The sequence below is a fragment of the Mauremys reevesii genome, linkage group 3, assembly GCF_016161935.1.
Source record: "Mauremys reevesii isolate NIE-2019 linkage group 3, ASM1616193v1, whole genome shotgun sequence".
NCBI lineage: Eukaryota > Metazoa > Chordata > Testudines > Geoemydidae > Mauremys > Mauremys reevesii.
In genome coordinates this window covers 35645710-35666471 of record NC_052625.1, presented here as the reverse complement: position 1 = coordinate 35666471, position 20762 = coordinate 35645710, and the positions used below count along the sequence as shown (strand labels likewise).

The window sequence follows — 20762 nt, the reverse complement described above, 5'->3', positions numbered from 1 at the left end:
ACAAATCAGACGTCAAGAATTATAACATTCAAAAACCAGTTGGAGAACACGTCAATCTCCCTGGTCACTTGATTACAGACCTAAAAGTCGCAATATTACAACCAAAAAACTTCAAAAACAGACTCCAATGAGAGACTGCTAAATTTGAATTAATTTGCAAATTGGACACCATTAAATTAGGCTTGAATAAAGATTGGGAATGGACGGGTCATTACACAAAGTAAAACTAGTTCCCCATGCTTATCCAACTCTGCCCCCAGTTCCTTACATCCCCTTGTCAATTGCTGGAAATGGGCCATTTTCATTACCACTACAAACAGTTCTTTTTCTCTCCTGCTGATAATAGCTCACCTTAACTGATCACTCTCCTTAGAGTCTGTATGGTAACACCCATTGTTGCATGTTCTCTGTGTGTGTATATATCTTCCTACTGTATTTTCCACTGCATGCATCTGATGAAGTGAGTTTTAGCCTATGAAAGCTTATGCTCAAATAAATGTCTTAGTCGCTAAGGTGCCACAAATACTCCCGTTCTTTTTGGAGATACAGATTAACATGGCTGTTATCCATATTTTTCAGAGTATTAGGCTGATTATAAAAAATAATACCATAAATGCATTATTAGTTGCTCTTATCCATCATTTGTTCTTTTAAAGCTTTAGTCATCTGGTTAGGGAGTAGAGACGGTACCATGTCAACTGCATAACCAATGGTAACACAGAGTAAGCAGTAATTAGAAAAATGTAATAGTTCTTGAATTTCTCATGTTCACAATTGACCGTACTGAAGAGGCTGATACCTGTTTAAGTCTTTACTAGTGGCTCATGAATACACATTCTTGGAAGTTGGGATCAATTTATGAACAAAAGAGGAAGAAGGGGTAAATTTGCTATAAACCTCTTATGTATGTAATGTAGATCAAGCCTACTTCAGTGAACCCCTGATGCACCTCGAACAGACACTATCCATCCAAATCGAAACAGCAGCCCTGCAACATACAGCGAGACAGTGTACCCAGGCAGCACACACGAGACACTGAATTCCCCAATGGCCCTCAACAACCCCTCCACCAACAGCCCTCTGAAAGAAGACGTGTTTGTGTGGTGTGGCAGGGGGATTGACAGATCTGGGCTGAGCCGGGCCACAGTGTTCCAGCTTCATGGGGCTCTGACAGAGAACACCCTGGCAGTAAAATTGTATAGTCTCCAGAGGACTGTGCTGCATTGGTCTGATCCCAGTTACTGGGCTCAATACAGGGAGAACTGGGTGGGGTTTAGTGGCCTATGATGTATCAGGAGTCCGACTAGATGATCGGGTCGTCTCTTCTGGCCTTAAACTCTAGGACTATAACTGTTGCTTGGGGTGTAAAAAAAATAATACCCCTGAGCGATGTAGTTATATCAACCTGAACCCCCCTTTCTGTGGGCACAAGTAATCCAGTTAATTTAGTGACTTCCACCCTTTACCAGTATTGGAGAAAAACGCAGTTCTCACTTTCTAGTTGGGTGCCGCAAAGTCGGATACTTTATTCTCAAGCAATTGCATAGAGGGAGAGAGTGCACTAGGACACAGGGTTTCCCCCTCCTAGGCAGGTCTCTCTACAGGTAAACAGTTACAGCAAGCATTTATACCCTTTGTTACATACAATAATAAGCAACAGCTGCATTTTGTTTATACATAGGTCATCTTGGTATCTTATTTTTCTCACTTCTATTTAGACTACAGTCTACACTCCATATCTAACACGAGGTCGCAACAACTTCTCACACAGTTCTTTCCCACTTGCCTCACACAGTCCTCGCTTCTACAAGTCTTGCGTTATTAAGGTAACAGCTAGCCTAACTCTTGCTCACAGAAGTGACTGTTTGCATTGAAATCCCCTTCAAATCCCTGTCAGTTCTTGGTCTACTTCCACACCAGTTCCTAGGGCTCAGGACATAATCTTCTGAGAGTTTGCAGGGCTTTCTCTATTTATTAACAGTTACCATAACAGAATACACACACTAAGCATACAATGCTCACCACTCCCAGTAAAGCAGAGGAACTTTTCCTGGGGGCCAGTTAGGATCAGGTCATCCAGGGTTCCTCCAGCTTCTGCACAATATGGCTGGCAGGGTGTTGAGGTCTGACAGCTCTCATATTGGACTGTCCTGGAGTTAGGTTCTAAAGAACTTCCCTTTGGACCCCAGTTTATATAGTTAAACTTGAGTCCTGCTTAGCTATACCGTAACCAATCACTTTAAACTAACGTTCTACAAACCAGTATTTTTCATCAATCCTAGCCCATTACAAAACAAGTCTTTAACCAATCATATCTCCCCACTGAAATTGGTTTAAATCTCGCAAAATTAGTTACACATCAGACAAAAACAAAGAACCAGACAGAGGCCATACAGATAAACACTAGAGAAGTGGAGACTATACAGGCAAAACAATAGAAGTGTAGATTTCACAATCACAATTCAGTGCTTTCTTGCCAGTCAGAATGCCATCAAACACATTTTTCTTTACAGATCTTAAGCTTTGTTTCTTTATCTGGTGATGGTGGGTACTATTAGGACAGGAGCTCCTTCTTAGCAACCCGATATTACATTGTTTTGATGTAACTTATGTGGAATGGGAGGATGTGACTTTCTGCTTCTTAGCTCATGGCTGCTGCTGCCTAATGTGGCTGCTGCTGCTTACAAAAGAAAATGGCCTCAGACCTTGCACCCCGTGTAAACAATGCTATGTTGGCAGGAGAGCCTCTCACAGAGGTGGAGTTATTAAGCTGATGGGAGAGCTCTCTCCTGTTGGCTTAGCACGTCTTCACCAGATGTGCTACAGCTTTGCCGCTGCAAATCTGTACTGTAGACCTGCCCTTAATGAAAAGCTTTATTGAATTTAACAGGGTTGAAACCAATAAGAGTCTATAGAAATTCAATAGGGCTCTATAGAATTTCATATCCTTCCAATAAGTTTTTTGAACTATCCTTTAGGGATCTAAGACAGGGAAGTAACAGTCTAATTAAAACCCAACAACCAGTAGAAGCTTTTTCATTCCTATTAAATTCTGTAGGGCTTTCCTATTAGCAATATTAATAGCAATGCATAATTCCACCAGCTCTATTAGTAGAGATGATCAGCTTATTAGAAACGTATGCTCACTTCTTCGCTATACCCTTTTTAAAGGCTAGGCCTAATTTAAACAATATTACTGATGGGGCATTTTTTCCAATGATGGTGGTTATGCTAACTGGAATGCTGTTCCCCTGAGTTCTGGGAGAACTGTTCCCTGAAAGTCTGATATTTAAACTCAAATTTATCAAATGTTTTAAACCAACTTTTGAGTCTAAATATATCTTGACCATGGTAATGTCATGTGACATGTTTGATCTAGGGGCCAAAATTTGACAGGCGTGCACCTAATAGCCACATTGCAATTTCCTCTAAAGAAAGGAAGAAAAAAAAGTAGAAGGAAGCCTCAAAAAGCACAAAACAATAGCTGGAAGAAGAAAGAAATGAATAATGGGGATTGTCAAAATAAACTTCCTTCTTGTAAAAACAACCCCCCACCCCAAATCTATTGAGATTTAGCTGCTGTTTTCCCCTTATTTCATCACAAGTCTTAAATTGCACCCTTTGAAGGCACCAGCAAACTGTTTCCCCACCCTCCAGGAGTAAGAGTGAAAGAACTCTGACTGATGCTCCAAATAAGCCATGGTAGTGGGAATGCCGTAAGGCCAAGGATAGCAGTTCCAGAGTAGGAAAGCCTGGGGCTGGGTTATTGAAGAGGCATATTCTGAGAAGGGATTGGAAGGTGGATGAAGATTGGGGGGGGGGGGGAACTGCTCTTATTCACACTTGTGCTTGCTGAATAAACACAATATGCAGGAAATTCTAACATTTGTTTTTTTTGTATTGCTTGGGAGCTAAGGTACTGTCTTTCCTGAAGCAGGACTCCCTTATTTAAGTTATCGCAGGTAGCTCATTAATGCACTGAAAAAGAGTCCTTGAGAGGCAAAGACTAGTCCACTTTGCAATGAAGTCTAGCATTAGAAGCTGGAAAAGTTGGTTATGCCTGTCATGGACCAAAATAGCATTCAGTGTCTGTCTCAAGCAATATGTACAAGAAACAGCAGATGTGAAACTTTCAGGCTCGCAAGAAAGGAGTTTCAGTAACTTCAGTCAGACATCACAGAAGAATGAATAGGAGCTTCAAATGAGCCTTGGTTTAAATAAGAACATACTTTGGCAAAATTACACAAAATGATAACAGACACGCTTGACCACTCTATTGCCATGTTGATCTAATTGCTGAACACTTTTCAAATGCCCACCCAGGTTTTAAGCCAAAAACAGGGGCAGGCAGCCAGATGTTGGGCAGGCTGCTGCTAAGCCTCTTTGTTTCTCCAGCAGGAGAGGAGAGTGGCTGACTGCTCATTGGGGCCAATGTGGCTAAGCTGCCCCAGCTGTCGACCACGCTAGAGATACTAGTTTCTCTACCTGCTGGGAGAGCATCTTTCTCTGCGGCTGGATGGAAGAAAATTGTGACCATGGGGAGGGCTGAAGTGGGAGCAGGAGGGATTTTAGAGTGTGGGGGCAGTTGGGAGTTTTTTTCCTAAAAGAAACGGTTCTTGGCAAATATCTGCCATGGGAAAGTTTGAAATTCAGGATGTTTTTAGGTAGACCCAAAGGTCATCAATACATTCCTTGTTATGGGCCATCTGATCACTTGGAATCAGGCTTCCAGTGCAAATATGCATGATTATAAATTTGAAGTTAGCTTTCTACAATAACCACTTGAAACTTGCTTTTTTGGTGAGTATCTGTCGTTTGTATGTTTGTAAACTCACTTGCTAGAGTCTTTCCACGATCTGCCATGAACAACTTACAATCTCTTTTAGGCACTGTACAAATCTCTTTTAGGCACTGTACAAATAAACAACTACGACTAGGGCCCTTAGGTACTATTGGAATCAATTTAATTATTAATAAACGTGATTATTGTGAACACGCTGAAAGCAAATTTGTTGTTTGGGTTTTTTTAGTTAATACTTTCACCGAGAAACTTTTCAATAATCCCTAGCTCTGTTCTTAATGATACCTTCTAAGCACAGGAAGGAAAGAAGTAAACTATGGAGACTGAATAGCGTGACACAGATCTCAGGCTTCAAAGAACTATTCAGAATGTGTTATCAATTATTGCACTTGTCCTGATCTGACTAATTATGGTGAAAACTACAAAATATTTGTGTTCAATTATTAGTGTCCAGCAGTAACAAGCAGGCTGCATTGCCACATTCTGGTGTGATTAAGTTGTTAGTTGCAAATGACACATAATGTAGTCTAGCACTATGTGAGCAATATGAAAACCAGGTTAGAGTTGAGAGGAAGTTCAAGTTGTATTGCAAGATGACCAATCAGGAACTGTCTAGCTATTGCCCTCGCCAAATCCCTGGAAACAAATGACTTGAGCTATGGTGTAGTAGTACTTAAGTTTTTTTTTTCTCAAAAGAAAATACTGAATCCTTGACAGTTAGAATGATAGAAGGTTAACAAGCTTGGAATACTGGTGGAACAAAGCTAAGAAGAAATTTAAAAAAATCAAATTTGAGTGGCTGAATATCAGAATGGACATCTTGAATTATGTTGGGTGTCAAGATTCTACTGGAGTCAGTGCCCTGTAAATACTACACACTAACTGGTTAGTAAACCTTGAAATAACAGAGGCCAGTTCTGAAACAAAATGCAAAAACTTTATAGGTAATGGACCCAGGATCCATAATTCCCCAATCTGTAAAATGAGACTAATACTTGTACTGTAAACTCTGCAGGGGAGGGACTGTGACTTATGTGGATTTTTACTGTACCCAATAGGACTACATAAACTCATCCCCACTAAATTTGAGCAGGCTGCTGGTTGCCATAATGTCCAGTCAGTGGCTTTTAAAATCATAATAATGGAGGCTTCCTTGGGACTTTGAGAGGGACCACAAGCCTGTAAAATAATCTTTAGAAAGCTTTTTGACTAACTAAAGGTTCTGTTATTTTTGCTTCTGCTTCAGAGCTTCCCTCTGCCATGAGTGGACACTTCCAAATGAAACCATCAGAAGCTGCATGTCAGCATCTGAGAGCTGAAGACTGGAGTCAGGAACTAAGGACTTCCTGAACTGAGCCACTATTCTAAACCCTGCAGCACAGTCATTACACTTTAACAGTCAGTCCATAATGTTCATGGTAATAGTGAAAATCGGGTGAACAACCTGGCTGAAATCTATTGTTTAGGCAGAACCCTCGTCTGAATGAGAAATGCTATGCCATGTCCCTACAGGAAGTCAGTTTTAATATATTGTAGCTTGCCAGTCCCATAATAAAATCTATTAACTTGTCATTATTTAACATTGTATAGCTTTGAGTCCAGCCTGGACAGAACAAGTATTGAGGGGATCAGCTAACACAAATCTTGCTTACGTTCTTCTGTATGGCATCCATTTTACATCACTGTCACTCCTTGTGCCTGGCCTCAGTAATGAGAATTCAGAGTTACCTCTAGGAGCCTGATTCTCTCTCACTGCTACAGGATTTACACAGGTGTCTTCAGTGGAGCTAAAACAGTGTGAATCGGGGTGAATGAGCACAAAATCAGCTCCCGAGGGATTAACTCAGGGTATTTCTCTCCCACTATCTCTATGTTCTCTGCAAACTTAGTAGCATTTGCTGGGTAATGTGTATTATTATCCTGTTTCTTGTGGGGGATGGGCTGCCAAATTTAGTGTAATATTGCAAGGATTGTTTCTGTCTGCAGCAAGGACTGAGTCACCCTTTCCTGTAATTTTTTCTGTGGCATATTCTATTTTGATCTATTTCTGTGCTCACTGATATTATCAAAAGGAATGTGCCATTGTAGTTAACCCAATGTGAGGGTTACCCAACTCTCTACAGAGAAATAGTCAGCCTGCTTTCCCACCTTTAGGGAAATACTGTGTTATCTAAATAAAGGTTGCTTAATGTTAGAAATCTAAAGCAGTGATTATTTCATAGAAGGATAAAAGAGATGCTGAGGTCCCATGAGACATGGTGTGTGATAGACCCAAAATGATGATGACCAAAAATTATTTATGCATGAAACTTAAAATGCTGTGGGATGTATTTTTGCTAATACCTCTTTCTATAATCTCAATTTCACGATTCTTTCTCTTGTGTAAATAATTTTTGTCAATAAAAGTGAGAGGACATCAAATTTGTGTGGAATGCAAGTAGCTTGGGGTTTAAAATGAGTGATTGTCTTTCCATATGAAGGATGTTTGAGAAACATGGAGATGCTATCATTGTAGGTGGTGTAGTGGTGAGAGTTGGCTGATTCAGAGCCGCAGGAATATGCAGCTACAAAGAAGCCCAAATGATTACATTCCGTTTGGTGACATTGTACTATAAAAGGATGCCATTTAATATGCTGATGTATCGATGGTTGGAAGCTGCTGTCTTCTGTTCTCTGCTGCAAAGCTCTCCAGCTGTTTGTTTGTTTGTTTGAACTCTGGCTGCTGAAGGAAAAATCGTGCCTTAAATTTTGATTCAGCTCTTTTGCTTGAAGCATTTTCTAAAGGAAAATCATTTTAATGGGAAAATGCTCCTACCTCATACAATTATTGATTATATAACAAGAAAATATAAATTTAAGGGGAGGTTTTTCAAAGGCTCAAATGAGTTGACATTCAATTTCTACCAATTTTTTTTCCCACTAGCAGTGTGGTCAGATTGTTAAAGGTATACAGATGCCTAAAGATGCAGATAAACGTCTACTGGGTTTTTTGGCACCTTCTTTTAACGATCCTAACTACTGTTTTGTGACTTTTGAAAGTTTCCCTGTAAACTTATTCTGTAGACTCTGTGCATTTCCCCTCCACTGTCCCCAGAAAACCCCAAACAACAATAAAAAACAAACCCTAGACTCTCTGCTTGTTGTACTCTCTACTTTGCAATTCTGCTTCAGCTTTCCAACAGTAGGGCTACTATATAATCAGAACTGGTACACTTAGAAATTTGTGCCTCGATCTTGCAATCTGATCCAAGTGGTCTGTCTTCAACTCTCTGGCAGGGGTGCTCTCCCATAAATCACACTGCAGGGGTCTTAATAAGTAAATCCAAACTTAACCCATATAAAGAGTTTCATGTTTCCTTAATGCTCATATGTGAGGTCTTGTCGACCAGTCAGTCACCAATCCTTTGGCCTGTATAGGGCATCTTTTAATGTTTTTAATTTATATAATTAGTTTTTATACTGATTATGGCTTTTCTTTGCATTAAATGTCCATAGAAGTCTATTCAAAATAGATTTAAATCTCTGTGTGTGTGTGCATATATATATATGCGCATTATATATGTGTTCTGTTTGCACACATTTTTACAGGTAAGATTCATATAGAAAAAGAGAACTTACAAACTGTAATCTGTTATAATAAAAAAAAATCTGACTCTATAATATTAAGTATAAACCAATAAAAAGGACTAGTTACCTCTTGAAGACCAAATGGGCTACAAATAAAATTGACAGTCAAGAAAATATGAGAAAACTATATAAAATGAAGTTACACACAAAGAACAAAATTAAAGCTAACTTTCTTCTGTTTTTAGAATAAATTTGTTTGTTTGGTTAATTTTGTACTGTTCCCCTGTAAGTAGGGTAAAGGACAGTGTTCGCAGCGGGAATAAGTAAGTTTCCATAATTGATTACACCGTGTCCCTTACAGCACACTCTGAGATTTTTGCTTATGTTGTCTTTTCCCTGCCCAGCATCATATCTCTGTCAAGCTAAGAAATATGCAGCACTCTGAATCCGAAGTTGTGAAAAAGACCACACTGAAGCAAACTGCTTCCTTTGAGGTTTATACTTGCTACAAACCATCAAAAGTTTGGAAGTAGAGCGGTCAGAAAACCCAAATTTTTCCATCAAGTAAAAGAATCTCCTTTCAAGTCTTTTTGAATGAGAAATGTTGTTGTCCATGGGCATTTTAAAACAAATTTTCATTTTGAAATGACATGCCTAAATATATCTTTATCCCGAAATGTAGAAACAAAATGAAACTTGCAGGTTTGACTTAATGTCCTTTTTTGGTAACTCCTTCCTGCTTTTTTTGTGCTGTCTTATACTTTTCCACTGGAAATAAGGAAGGAAAGCTTTTTTTAAAAAAAGTGAAAGAATGTGCAGGTGATGCAGCTAGATCTCTTTCAAAGTAATTATGGATTCTAGAGTATGAAGACTAAGATAACAGAAAGTTTTGTTACTATAATGAAGTGCTGTTCTTTCTTTCCACATGTGGCCTAAGGACACATCTGGACTCATTCTGTCCATGTTGCTGCCAATATTAATGCCGAGGAAGCATTAATGATGTCTGATGGAGGCAGTTTGCAGCAGTGTCTAGAGTTGTGGACTCTGAGCCATCTGTAAAATAGGGATAATGATATTTACCCTCCTTTGTAAAGTACTTTATCTATGGATGGGAGTTAAGTACTATTATAGGGGCAGCTACATCATAAGCTGACTTTTGTGCCAGTGACAAGATGAGCCTATTGAAACTGGCCACAGCAAACGCTTTGTGCACAATGACAGATTGATCGGTTAGTGTTTAATTCAGTAGGAATTGGGAAGCCAAGAATGGTTCTGTCTGTTATTTTTCTACCTCACTTACATACTGTCCAGGTGTTTAATGTTACCAGTGACATTGCTATAGCTTACTGTAGTCTGTTTGACTACAGGCAGTGCACTTCAGTTCCCGCCAAATGAGGGTTAAAAAAAAAATCCCCCAGGTTAAACATCTAGTACAGCAGAGATGAGGTAGAAAAACAAATTCTTTCATAAACCTAGAGGCTAAGGAATGATCTTCCTAATGTTTTAGAGACCAAATGAACACCAAGGTATTGCTTCACGTCTTCCTCTTTTAATCCGTGTTCCTGCCTCTTCTCTTTATATTACAGTTCTCTTTTGTAACAGTGACCATGCTGCTTCTGCCCTGGCACATACCAATCACCTCTCAGTGTGGGGTATCTCTCTAATGAGTAATTTGGGGCCTCAATGTACAACTCCATCTCCAGCCCCCTCTGGCTTGTGTGTACATTCTTTATTTGTTGAGAAATAAACCCTGTGTAGTTTGTAATGAACTAGGGAGTGTGTATTTGCAGCCAGGAAGGTCTAGGTAGGCATGGCTTTGTTACAATATTCTGTTTAGGCTGAATTGGGGAGCAATTGGTAAGGAGAGCACCTGGAATTGACTGTGTGGTGGTTTGTTCTGAAATGACTGAATTCTGACTGCTGTTTAAGGGGAGAGTTTGGCTGAGATGCAAGAAAGGAGTGCAAGGAAGGAATGTTATCATTGACTATTCCCTTAGATAAACGCTCAGCTTTAATTTTTGTGGGTAATGAGTGGGTTGGGAGGACCCAGAAGCTAGTGATCTTCCTACTAGCTAAAATAAGAGGGCTGTTCCCAATCCATTTTACTGGCATACTAGTACTGATATTTCAGCCTTTTGTGATGGGTCCTTCAGTACCCTACCTCGGCTCTAATGATGAACATCTCTTCTAGGCCTTTATAAACTACTGCTACTTCCCTCCTGTTACATTTGCAGGCTCTAACCCACAGGGGAGCTATATTGAGGCTGTAGCAGACCAAGCTTCTTTGCGGGTTAGAGGCAGTGCAGGAGCAGATTTACTATGAAACAAACCGTGCGGTGGCACGGGGCCACCAACAACAGGGGGGGCCCAAAATTCAGGACAAATATCTGACAACCTGCATCTGGGTCCCGACAGGCAGCACAGCAGGGCTTAGGCAGGCAGGCTGCCTCACGCTACTCTCCGAAGCGGCTGGCTGCTGGCACATCTCTGCACGCCCCTGGTGGGGGGGGGGGGAGGCGGCTCCGCACATTGCCCTTGCCCCGGGCAGTGCACAGAGACCCGCTGTCCCCCTCTCACCAAGGGGCATGCAGAGACGTGTCAGCACTGCAGCAGGACTAATGCGGCTCCCTGCCCACTCTGCCTCCCTCCCTTTGCGCTGCTTTGCCTCTGGAAGCGGCCAGCATGCCCCTGCAGCCCCTGGAGGGTTGTCTCCACGCGCTGTTCCCACCCCGAGCGCTGACTCCGCAGCTCCCATTTGCTGGGAACTGCGGCCAATGGGAACTGCAGGGGCGGTGCCTGCAGACAGCAGTGCACAGAGACCCCATGAGGGGAGGGGGTGTGCTGGTCGCTTTGGGAACTGCACCACCTGAGGTAAGTGCTCTTCCCCTGCCCCCCTTTGCACCCCAAACCCCTGCCCCAATCAAGATACCTCACTTTATTTTCATTTACTTCCCATTACTTATAATATAGGAGGAGGAAGAATTAAAAAAGAATGAAAAACGGGCATGGGGGAGAGATAAGAGAGAATGTTCATTTTCTTGGCTGGGTTGCGATGGGGGCCCCCCGAAAATGAAGCTGTGCACAGGGCCCCACTAACTCTAAATCCACCACTGAGGCAGTGGTACTAGCTGGTGCAGCCCAGGTCTGAGTGGCTAAATTACTCAAAAATGGTGGGAACTACATAGTGCTGCTGTGTGTCCTTTGACCTTGTAAGGCAGTGGTTCTCAAACTCTTTTTTTTTTAGGACCACTTGAAAATTGCTGATGGTCTCGGTGGACCACTTAACGATCTTTCCAAATGTTGTTGTTTGTACCATTAACTAACTATTGTAATTAGTAATTATCCAAAGCGCTATATTTAAAAAAAAACCCCTTAATTATTAACTCTTTTGTTCTACAAATAAACGCACACAACTCAGATTTTCATATCAGTAGTTTTGCCTTTCTAATGTGATGGATGTGCCCTCTCTCCCTCGCTGAGGCAGCCCCTGAGCTGAGGCTGTGAAGGAGGGGAGTCTCTCCCCAGCAGCTACAGCCCTGGAGCTGGGGAAAGTCGCCTCTTTGACTGCCGCAGCCCTACACATCCCAAATTCCCTCCACCCCCTTTTCTCACCCCACTGCCCCCTCCCACCTACACCCTATTCCCGCTCAAGGCCACAACCTCACCTTACATGTGTGTCTTCTCCATGGTCCAGGCACTAGGTAAAATCATGGCTCCAATAAAGTCATAGGACATTTTATTATTTGCTTCAGTGGGCCCAGGATTTAACCCATTATCATATTAATAAGATGATGTATCTGCAAAAATATGGGTTGCAGATCTACTGAAGATGAAATTATATAACAATTACTGCACTGTATGCAAATACTATGTACATTAGCATGTTTTCTCTGGCACAGGGCCGCCCAGAGGATTCCGGGGGCCCGGGGTCTTCGGCGGCGGGGGGCCCTTCCGTTCCGGGACCCGCCGCCGAAGTGCCCCAAAGACCCGCGGCGGGGGCCCCCCCCGCCGCTGAATTACCGCCGAAGCGGGACCCGCCGCCGAAGTGCAGCCCGGTCTTCGGCGGTAGTTCGGCGGGGGGGGGTCCCCGTCGCGGGTCTTCAGGGCACTTCGGCAGTGGGTCCCGGAACGGAAGGGCCCCCCCGCCACCGAATTACCGCCGAAGACCGGGCTGAACTTCGGCGGTGGGTCCCGCTCCGTCTTCGGCGGTAATTCGCCGGGGGGGAAGGACCCCCCACCGGCGAAGACCAGGAGCGAAGAAACTCCTGCGCCTGGCCCCGCAAGAGTTTTCCAGGCCCCCCGGAGCGAGTGAGGGACCCCACTCCAGGGGCCCCGAAAAACTCTCGTGGGGGCCCCTGTGGGGCTCGGGGCCTGAGGCAAATTGCCCCTCTTGCCCCCCCCCTCTGGGCGGCCCTGCTCTGGCATTAAATTAAGTGGTGAGAACTGAGGAGTTCATATCACCTGCTACAAGGTTACAAAAACTGCTGGATAATGATTTTACAAGCTGGTGATAAATGCTCCATTGTCAATCTGCTTCCTGGCTAGCTAATTCCTACTGTTGGCAATAAAATTCATATTCAGGAAGCATTGGGTCAAAATATTGCTTGATCTACATCTGGTCTGATTCTATTGAAGTCAATAGGTTTCCATGGAGTGTAAGACTTTTTTACCAACAAAAGTGCTAGTGAGACACTTTTTTCGATCAGGGATGTGAAAAAACACCCCCCACCCTAACCGACATAAGTTTCACCCATAAAAGCACTGGTGTGGACAGTGCTATGTCGACAGAGCTACTACCACTCGTTGAGGGTGGTTTAATTATACCAGCAGGAGAACTCTCTACTGCTGGCACAGAGAAGCTACATGGGAGACCTTACAGTGGTGTAGCTTCAGCAGTACAACTGTGCTGCTGTAAGGTCTGTAGTGTAGACATAGCCTAAGTCGGGGCAGAATTTTGCCCATAAGCCTTATCTACATTAGGAAAGTTACCCAAATGGTACAGCTGAACCAGTACTATGCACATTATAACTACAGAGTATAGATGAGGACAAACTGAATAAAAAAGACTGGTTAAAACATGCTCCAGTGGATTTTACAGTTGCATGGTGCAATCCAGCCATTGGTAAATCTGTCATCCCACCTATACTTTTTACTAGCTGGCATTTCTTCCATGGACTTGTTCAAGCACCGACTAAAGATGAATGAAAACTGAAAGGATTTTATTGCGTATGTATCTCTAAATTTAAAAATAGTGATTCTGCTGGTTGAACAGCTAGGCTGAAGTAGGAAAGTGTTTCATTTCGTGTAGCTAACACTTGCTGTTCTATTCTGTGCAAAGTACATTCTCTCTGAATACATCCTAACTGACAATATAAGAAACGGGTGCCTAAAGTTCGACTCCAACGTATGCATTTAGGTACCTAAATAAATGGCCAGAATTTTCAAAACTCTGAGCATACAACTCCTCCAGCTGAAGGCAACCAAAACTTTTGGAATTCTCAGCACTTCTGAAAAAGAGGCTACATATTTAGGAGGCACTCAGTTCCTGAAATCTTGGCTTACAGAGAGAGGGTGCACTTAATCTATGGGCAATTTGGGGAAACCAAAAGTTTCAAGTGTCCACTGATTTTTGAGTGCATGATCTGAGACACCTAGGGCCTGATTTTAGAGGTGCTAAGGACCTATAGCTGCTGTTAACTTCAGTTGTTGGTGGTATGGATGCTCAGAAATCCTGAAAATCTGTTGCTAGGTGTCTCAAGTTTCATAAAATGAAGGACCCAGGCTTAGTAGATAGATTTGAAAATGTTAGCAGTAGTGTCCCCTTTTTCCTATAAATAACCAGAACTGCCACTTTTTCCCCATTATACTTAAATCTATATATTTTTTTTAAACTTTTTCTCCATAGGTTTTGTTTCTGTTCCAAAAATGGAATTTAGCCTTTTTTTTCTGTTCTTTAAAAATCGATCATGGTTTAAATTCCAGGCATTTTCAGCAATTGGTGAATCATTCTGATAAATTCATGGAAAGAGTTAATGGTTCATTGTTCCAGACAAGCTGACTCTCCTGAGACCAGGTAATTTAAAACACTCTAGAAATTTCCAAAGAGGAGAACCAGATTGGGCCTCTCCTGGAGAGGAAGGACGGAGAGGAGAGCTGAACAAGGGAGTTTATACTCTGACTGGCCCTGCACGGAAAGGGGAGCAGAAAGTTCTAGGAAGCCGCCAAAAAGGTGGAGGAACCACTGAAGAGAGGCCCTTCAGCAGCACCCTGGCAAGAGGCTGCCTAAGAAGCTGGACCTCCAGGAGAAGAGGATCATAGGACCTGTGTGTTGTATCGACCAGGCAAGGTACTAACAAACTTCAACAGGACTTTATTTTTAAAGTGGAAACCTCTTTACCAAGCTGCTGCTGCACCCTCTGTAATCTCACTCTGCCTCCTCAACTCCTCCCCCCTCCTTCCTGTTTCCTGTCCTTTCAGAGTCCCAACAGCCAGTGCTCCCAGTTCTGATAATCACAAGCAACATCTTAACACCACACTGTCTGTGAAATAACCCACAGGAGGGCTATGGTGGGATCAGGAAGCAGGGCAGGGAAGCAGAAGGAGCTCAGGAGAGAATGATTCCAACCATTTCATGCAGGGATTCTGACCTGGAACCCAGAGCAGTGGGTGGGCAGGCCTGGGTTCCCCTCCCGTCCTCAGGAAAGGGAAATAGGAAAGTCTCCCTGAGGAAGAGGGGGCAAGGACTACTGGAGACCAGGGCAGGACTGGGGCTGACAACTCAGTACAGGGTCATGGGACTTTAGGCCTGTATGACCCTTTATTACCCTTGAAGGGGTGAGATTATGAATAACCAGGCTGGAGGGCTAAAGTCATGAGAAAAGACGCACTGTTGCAGCACCAAACAGCTGTCTGCCTCAGTTTCCCATGCCACAGTCTGGAATGCCATGCTCTGCTGTGAGCAGAGGCACTGGCTGGTGAGTTGATTTAGTTATATTTTCAGATGTTTGTGTGTTAACATATTTCTAAGCAATTGTATTTGTTTGTATAAGGCCACAATCCTGCAAAAAAAAAAATTGTGCTTTAATTTACTACCATAAGTAGCCCCTTAAATTTCAATGGGAAGATTCATAGTAGTAAAATTAAACATTCATGCAAGTGTTTGAAGGACTGAGGCCTTAATCATAAGTATTGTACTTCAGTGTAATTTAGTTTGAGTGATAGGTTGGCAAATAATTCATAACAAACACTTCAATTCACTTTACCACTTCTGTTTGTGGCATGTTAAAGAGATCACAATTATCTCAAGTTCCATTGTTGTTCAAAATTTTCAGTTTTTTAAAAAAGCCCTCTATAACTTGCTATTTGAAACTTGAGCTATATTGCTTAGTTGTACTCTGTCTCCAAATCATAAGGCATTGTTTCTGTTTCCTTATTGAATAAGCTAAATTCTAAGTAACTTTCCAGGGGATGCTCCTAAAATGAATTTTAAGTTACACACTTAAGATCATACATAAAATTAATCTTTTAAAATCATGAGTAAAACCATACTGGAAGGAACACAAAATGGGCAGAAAAACAGTCATTTTCCCCCCAATATGCATGGACATGTTTTTCTACTGCTTAACCAGTTCTAGTTCGGACAATCAGAAAAGACAGATGCTTCTGCCTCATTCTTTAATGTATGTACATAGGAAGCAAATCAGAGTAAAGCTGGCAGATTTTTCAGGGTATAAAAGAAATCTACAGTGATGTGCATTTATTCAGTAACATTTTTAAAACGTACACTGACTCTTTAGGTATCTGGACATTAAATATTAAATCTTTGACATTCCCATTGCTGCTGTCCAGAACATAGCATATTAATGGAGAGTAAAATAACTTTCAAAGCCAATGGGATCTTGTATTAACTGCAAAGACAGTTGCTATCCTTGCTGTAGCCTGAGAGTTTGACATCCGTCAGCCTTGACTGAACAGCAGTAATGAAGGAAATTAATAAAACTCCATTAAAACTTTGTCAAGGGGGTATGATTTAAGCTGTGAATCCGGAAAGAAACTTGTTCAAACACATGAATTTCAACCCTCCACAAGCTGTACAAAGTTGTTATGATTTACACATACCTTACAACAGTCAAATACTTTTGTTCTTTAAAAGGCTTTATAGTAGAAGCAGAAAATCTGTAGAGATGAGCTGGTAATTAGTTTGATTAGTACCCCCACAATATCAATGCAGTTTTCTGCCTAGTACTGACCTTTGAACTCGACACCCTTTTCCATTTTCATTGGGTAAAAACACAGCTCTTCCTATAAAGATTTGTCTGAAATGAATGAAAGTACTATTTTTTTTCTTGTCAGAGCCTTGAATGATTCAAACTCCAGACATTTAAGAAAATGTTTAAATGCCTTCGGAATGAGTCATAATGTAATTTTGGATCTCTCTGTTGGCATTACAAAGTATCCATTGTAGAGAGGATTTCCTGATCTTGAAAATGCTACTGAACCATTTATTTATGACAAGCAATTTTTCTACATAATCACTGCCATCAAAAATATATGTATTTTAGCTTTGCTCTAGAGAAACCGCCTCGGGAGAATTTTTTATGTATTCCGTCTACTATAACCTCCCATTGTCAGACATCTTGGTAAAGAGAAATGAGCAACAAATATGCTGGATGCACAGTCTATTCAAGGCTGATTTCAGTAGGAACCGTTTGCTTGGAGGAGCATTATTCTTACCTGTTTGAATTTCTGATTTCATATTGCAAAGCTTTCTCCTCCAGTTAGGCTTATTTATATATTGAACTGTGGATTTTTATCTTTCTGGCGGACTGCATTGCCTTGACTGGTCTGGGAGAATAAATGGGATTACAGGAGCATTGTTGGTATTAAAAAAACAAACAATAAAAGGCCAGAAAATTCAAAGTTAAAGTAATATTTCTATTGATTATCTGAGCTTCCAAGAAAGTTCAAAAAGGTCATCATAGCTTGATGCACCCATCTGGCATTCCTGTTTTTACATTTAGCAAGTTTTAAATTTGATTATGAAGTTCAGAAATTTGGTCTGTGTAAAACATTAGAATTTGGATGACTCCAATAAACTTAATTTAAATTTTCTCACTTTTGTCCAGTTTCAAGTTAGGATTTTTTTTGCGGGGGCGGGAGGAGAGGAGTGTAGAATTAACTAATGATGGAGAACACTTTAAAATACTATTTAAGAAAGGTGTTTGTTTACAGCTTGTCTGGTTTTCAGTTTCAATGGGAAAAACTTCTCTTGTGACAATTGGTTTGTTATATGATGTGTTCTCCACAAGAAAAATGGCTAGCTACTCTTTCAAAAAGAAAACTAAGGTTTTCTCAATCATTTAGCATTCTACCTAAAGCTCATTAGAACCAATGAGCCTGTTCTCACATTACTACCTAAACGTTAGAAAGCATAAAAATAGAGCTTGCCTATTATGATAAGATAAACCCCAAGGTATGGCAAAATTTACAATACTTTTTGGACATTTAGACACTAAAAGCATAGGTGTTAATAATAAACTTTGTCTGACTTCTAATGTTGTGGAAAAATTCTGACTCCACCACAGACTGCATGTACCAACTCTGGGGATGCTTGTGCATTTTAGGGTGAGGGACAAAAATCTGGCTTATAATGGAAACTGAATTGCTATTCCATTCCCACATGCCAATAGAATCTTACCTTATCTCCATAAATACAGCCAAGCTGGTGGAATAGTATAGTGTCTGTTGAACCAAAAACTTATTGAATATTGGCCTTTTTTGAGGTTCACAAATCACTTGCTAGCCAGTACATTAAACATTTAGTGTAGCTAAACATTTGTTGAATAGTTTGGACTAACATTCAGATTATGGGTGGCTGATAAACTATTCACATTGACTTTTCCACATTAAGCCTGTATTCATGCCAGGGCTGGGGTATGGGAAGCCTGGCCTGGGGGTTAGCTTTGGGTATGGGTTGAGGGTCTGGGGTCCAGAAGCCAATTACCAAGAACACCGGGAGGTCAGAACTGAGAGACAAATCAGTGGGCAGATATCAAGAGTCAGTTACTAGGAATCAGGCTGAGCCAGGATACCAGGAGGTTAGGATCTTGTGATGCTGGGAACCAGAATGCAGTTACCAACAGTCAGGTCAAGTCAGGATACCAGGAGGTCAGGATCAGAAGGCAGGAACAGGTAAAAACCAGGCAAGTGGTCCATGGTAGGGTTGAGCCCACTTGTATGGATAACTTCCTGTTTCCTCCACTGGCATAAATTGGGGCTGCAGTCCAGTCAGGAGCTGTAGAGCTCTCCCAATCAGACCACAGGGTGGCGTTTGTGCCCCAGTTCTGTTTCTTAAATCCCGGTCCCAGCTGCCCTCTTTGAGCTAGTGGGTGTTGTTGGAATGTGATGACCAGGGCCGCCCAGAGGATTCTGGGGGCCTGGAGTCTTCGGTGGAGGGGGGCCCCCGCTTCGGCGGTAAGTCGGCAGTGGGGTTCCTTCCACTCCGGGACCGGCCACCGAAGTGCCCTGAAGACCTGTGGCGGGGGCGCTCCGCCGCCGAATTACCGCCGAAGACCGGGCTGCACGTCGGTGGTGGGTCCCACTTCGGTGGCAATTCGGCGGTGGGGGGCTCCTGCCGCGGGTCTTCGGGGCACTTTGGCGGGTCCCAGAATGGAAGGCCCCCCGCCGCCGAATTACCGCCGAAGACCGGGCTGCACTTCGGCGACGGGTCCCGCTTCGGCGGTAATTCAGCGGCGGGGGGTCCTTCCACCCCGGAGTGGAAGGACCCCCCGCCAGCGAAGACCGGAAGCAGAAGAAGCTCCGGGGGCCTGGGCCCCGCGAGAGGTTTCCGGGGCCCTCGGAGCGAGTGAAGGACCCCACTCCAGGGGCCCCGAAAAACTCTCATGGGGGCCCCCTATGGGGCCCGGGGCCTGGGGCAAATTGCCCCACTTGCCCCCACCTTTGCGCAGCCCTGGTGATGACTCCCAGAACCCACCCTGGGCCTGACATCTCATGGCTTGAGGTTGGTCACATGTTTTACGAACATTTCATGTATGCAATGCTTTGTTGTCTGTCATGGAGTCTACACAAACTGAGTTCAGACTACTTAGAGAATAAATTCATGAATAATCTGCACTTTTTTTCTCATTATAGGCCTGTTCCAAAGCTCAGTGGAGACTTTCCATTGATGTGAGTGGTACTGGAATCAGCTGTAACATACACCAGTCAGTGACAATTCAGAGTTATGCATAACTCTGATCATACTTACTTTTTTTGCCATGAAAATGTAAAAAGGAACTTTAATGAAAATTCAAGAATTTTAATGAAGGCACAACATTTTTTCCTCCTCAATTGCAAGGAGGGAAAAAAAGTAAAAATGGTTGGAGAAGAAGGGAAGAAATGTGACTTCAGAAGAAATCTCAACGTTTTAGATGTTTGTTACTGGCCACAATTTGTTGATCACATTCATCTGTGAAAACAGTTAATCTATAAATATCACCTTTCTTTCCTGTGTTAAAGAAAAAAATTGTCAAGGCAAAGCTGCAACATGTTTTGCTTTTCTTTTAAACTAGTGAAAACATGACAACAGAAATCACATTTTTCCCCCAAATAATTCTAGTTATGCATCCCTTTAAAGGTGTGAGGGGAGCTAGAGCAACTCTTTGCTAAAATTTTCATCCAAGTGCTTTCATCCAAGAAGAAACTTTTGAACTGGATAAGTTTTAATGATGATCTAAATTTACAACAGCTATGTTCCTGAGAATACTGGTAATTCTGGGTATAGAATAGGCTTGTCTTCATTAAAATAAATGATACGGAGTTTGAACACAACCTGAAGCAGTTATGTTAAATGTTTATCATGACATTGCAGTCAGTATTGACATGGACAAGTCGTTCAAAAATCTCAGCTGGTATTGAGTAAACCTTGGTATTATTAGTGTTTACTGATATGATGTGGATCAGTTTATTTAGGTACACAGAGTGCAGAGTTCCGGTCACATTTAATACAACTTTATAGCCTATAAACTCTAAATTCTCACACAGCTTTTGTGTGTATTATGGTATGTCTGCAACATGGGAGAAAACAGTGGGTTCCAAATTCACAGATCAGGGAGAAGGGCAACAATTAACTGCTACCTTTTAAAAATACTTTTCATCTGCCCAATCATAACTCAAATTTTTAGAACTTGGTTTAATTTTTTTTCATTTTCTATATGAGAGGGAGAATCTGAACTCCTACAAGTTTCTCTTACACAAATCTTTGTCCCTTCTGTTATATTTTGTCCAAATACCATCTTCCATGTTGGAATGGAAAAAGGGATCTCTGGTTTTGACTAGGAGAATGAGGACACTATCAAGGATCAGAAGATGATATATGAAAGAAGCAAGATGATAG

General features: G+C 42.0%; 1 long non-coding RNA gene across 1 annotated transcript in view; it reads left to right on the top strand.

Annotated features, from left to right (window-relative positions):
- Positions 1-20184, top strand: part of LOC120401793 — a 39616-nt gene extending 19432 nt beyond the window's left edge. Inside the window, exons 2-3 of the long non-coding RNA XR_005596738.1 lie at positions 14351-14714; positions 19520-20184. This is a non-coding gene — a long non-coding RNA (uncharacterized LOC120401793). The remainder of the gene's footprint in view (positions 1-14350; positions 14715-19519) is intronic.
- The last annotated feature ends 578 nt before the right edge of the window (positions 20185-20762 follow it).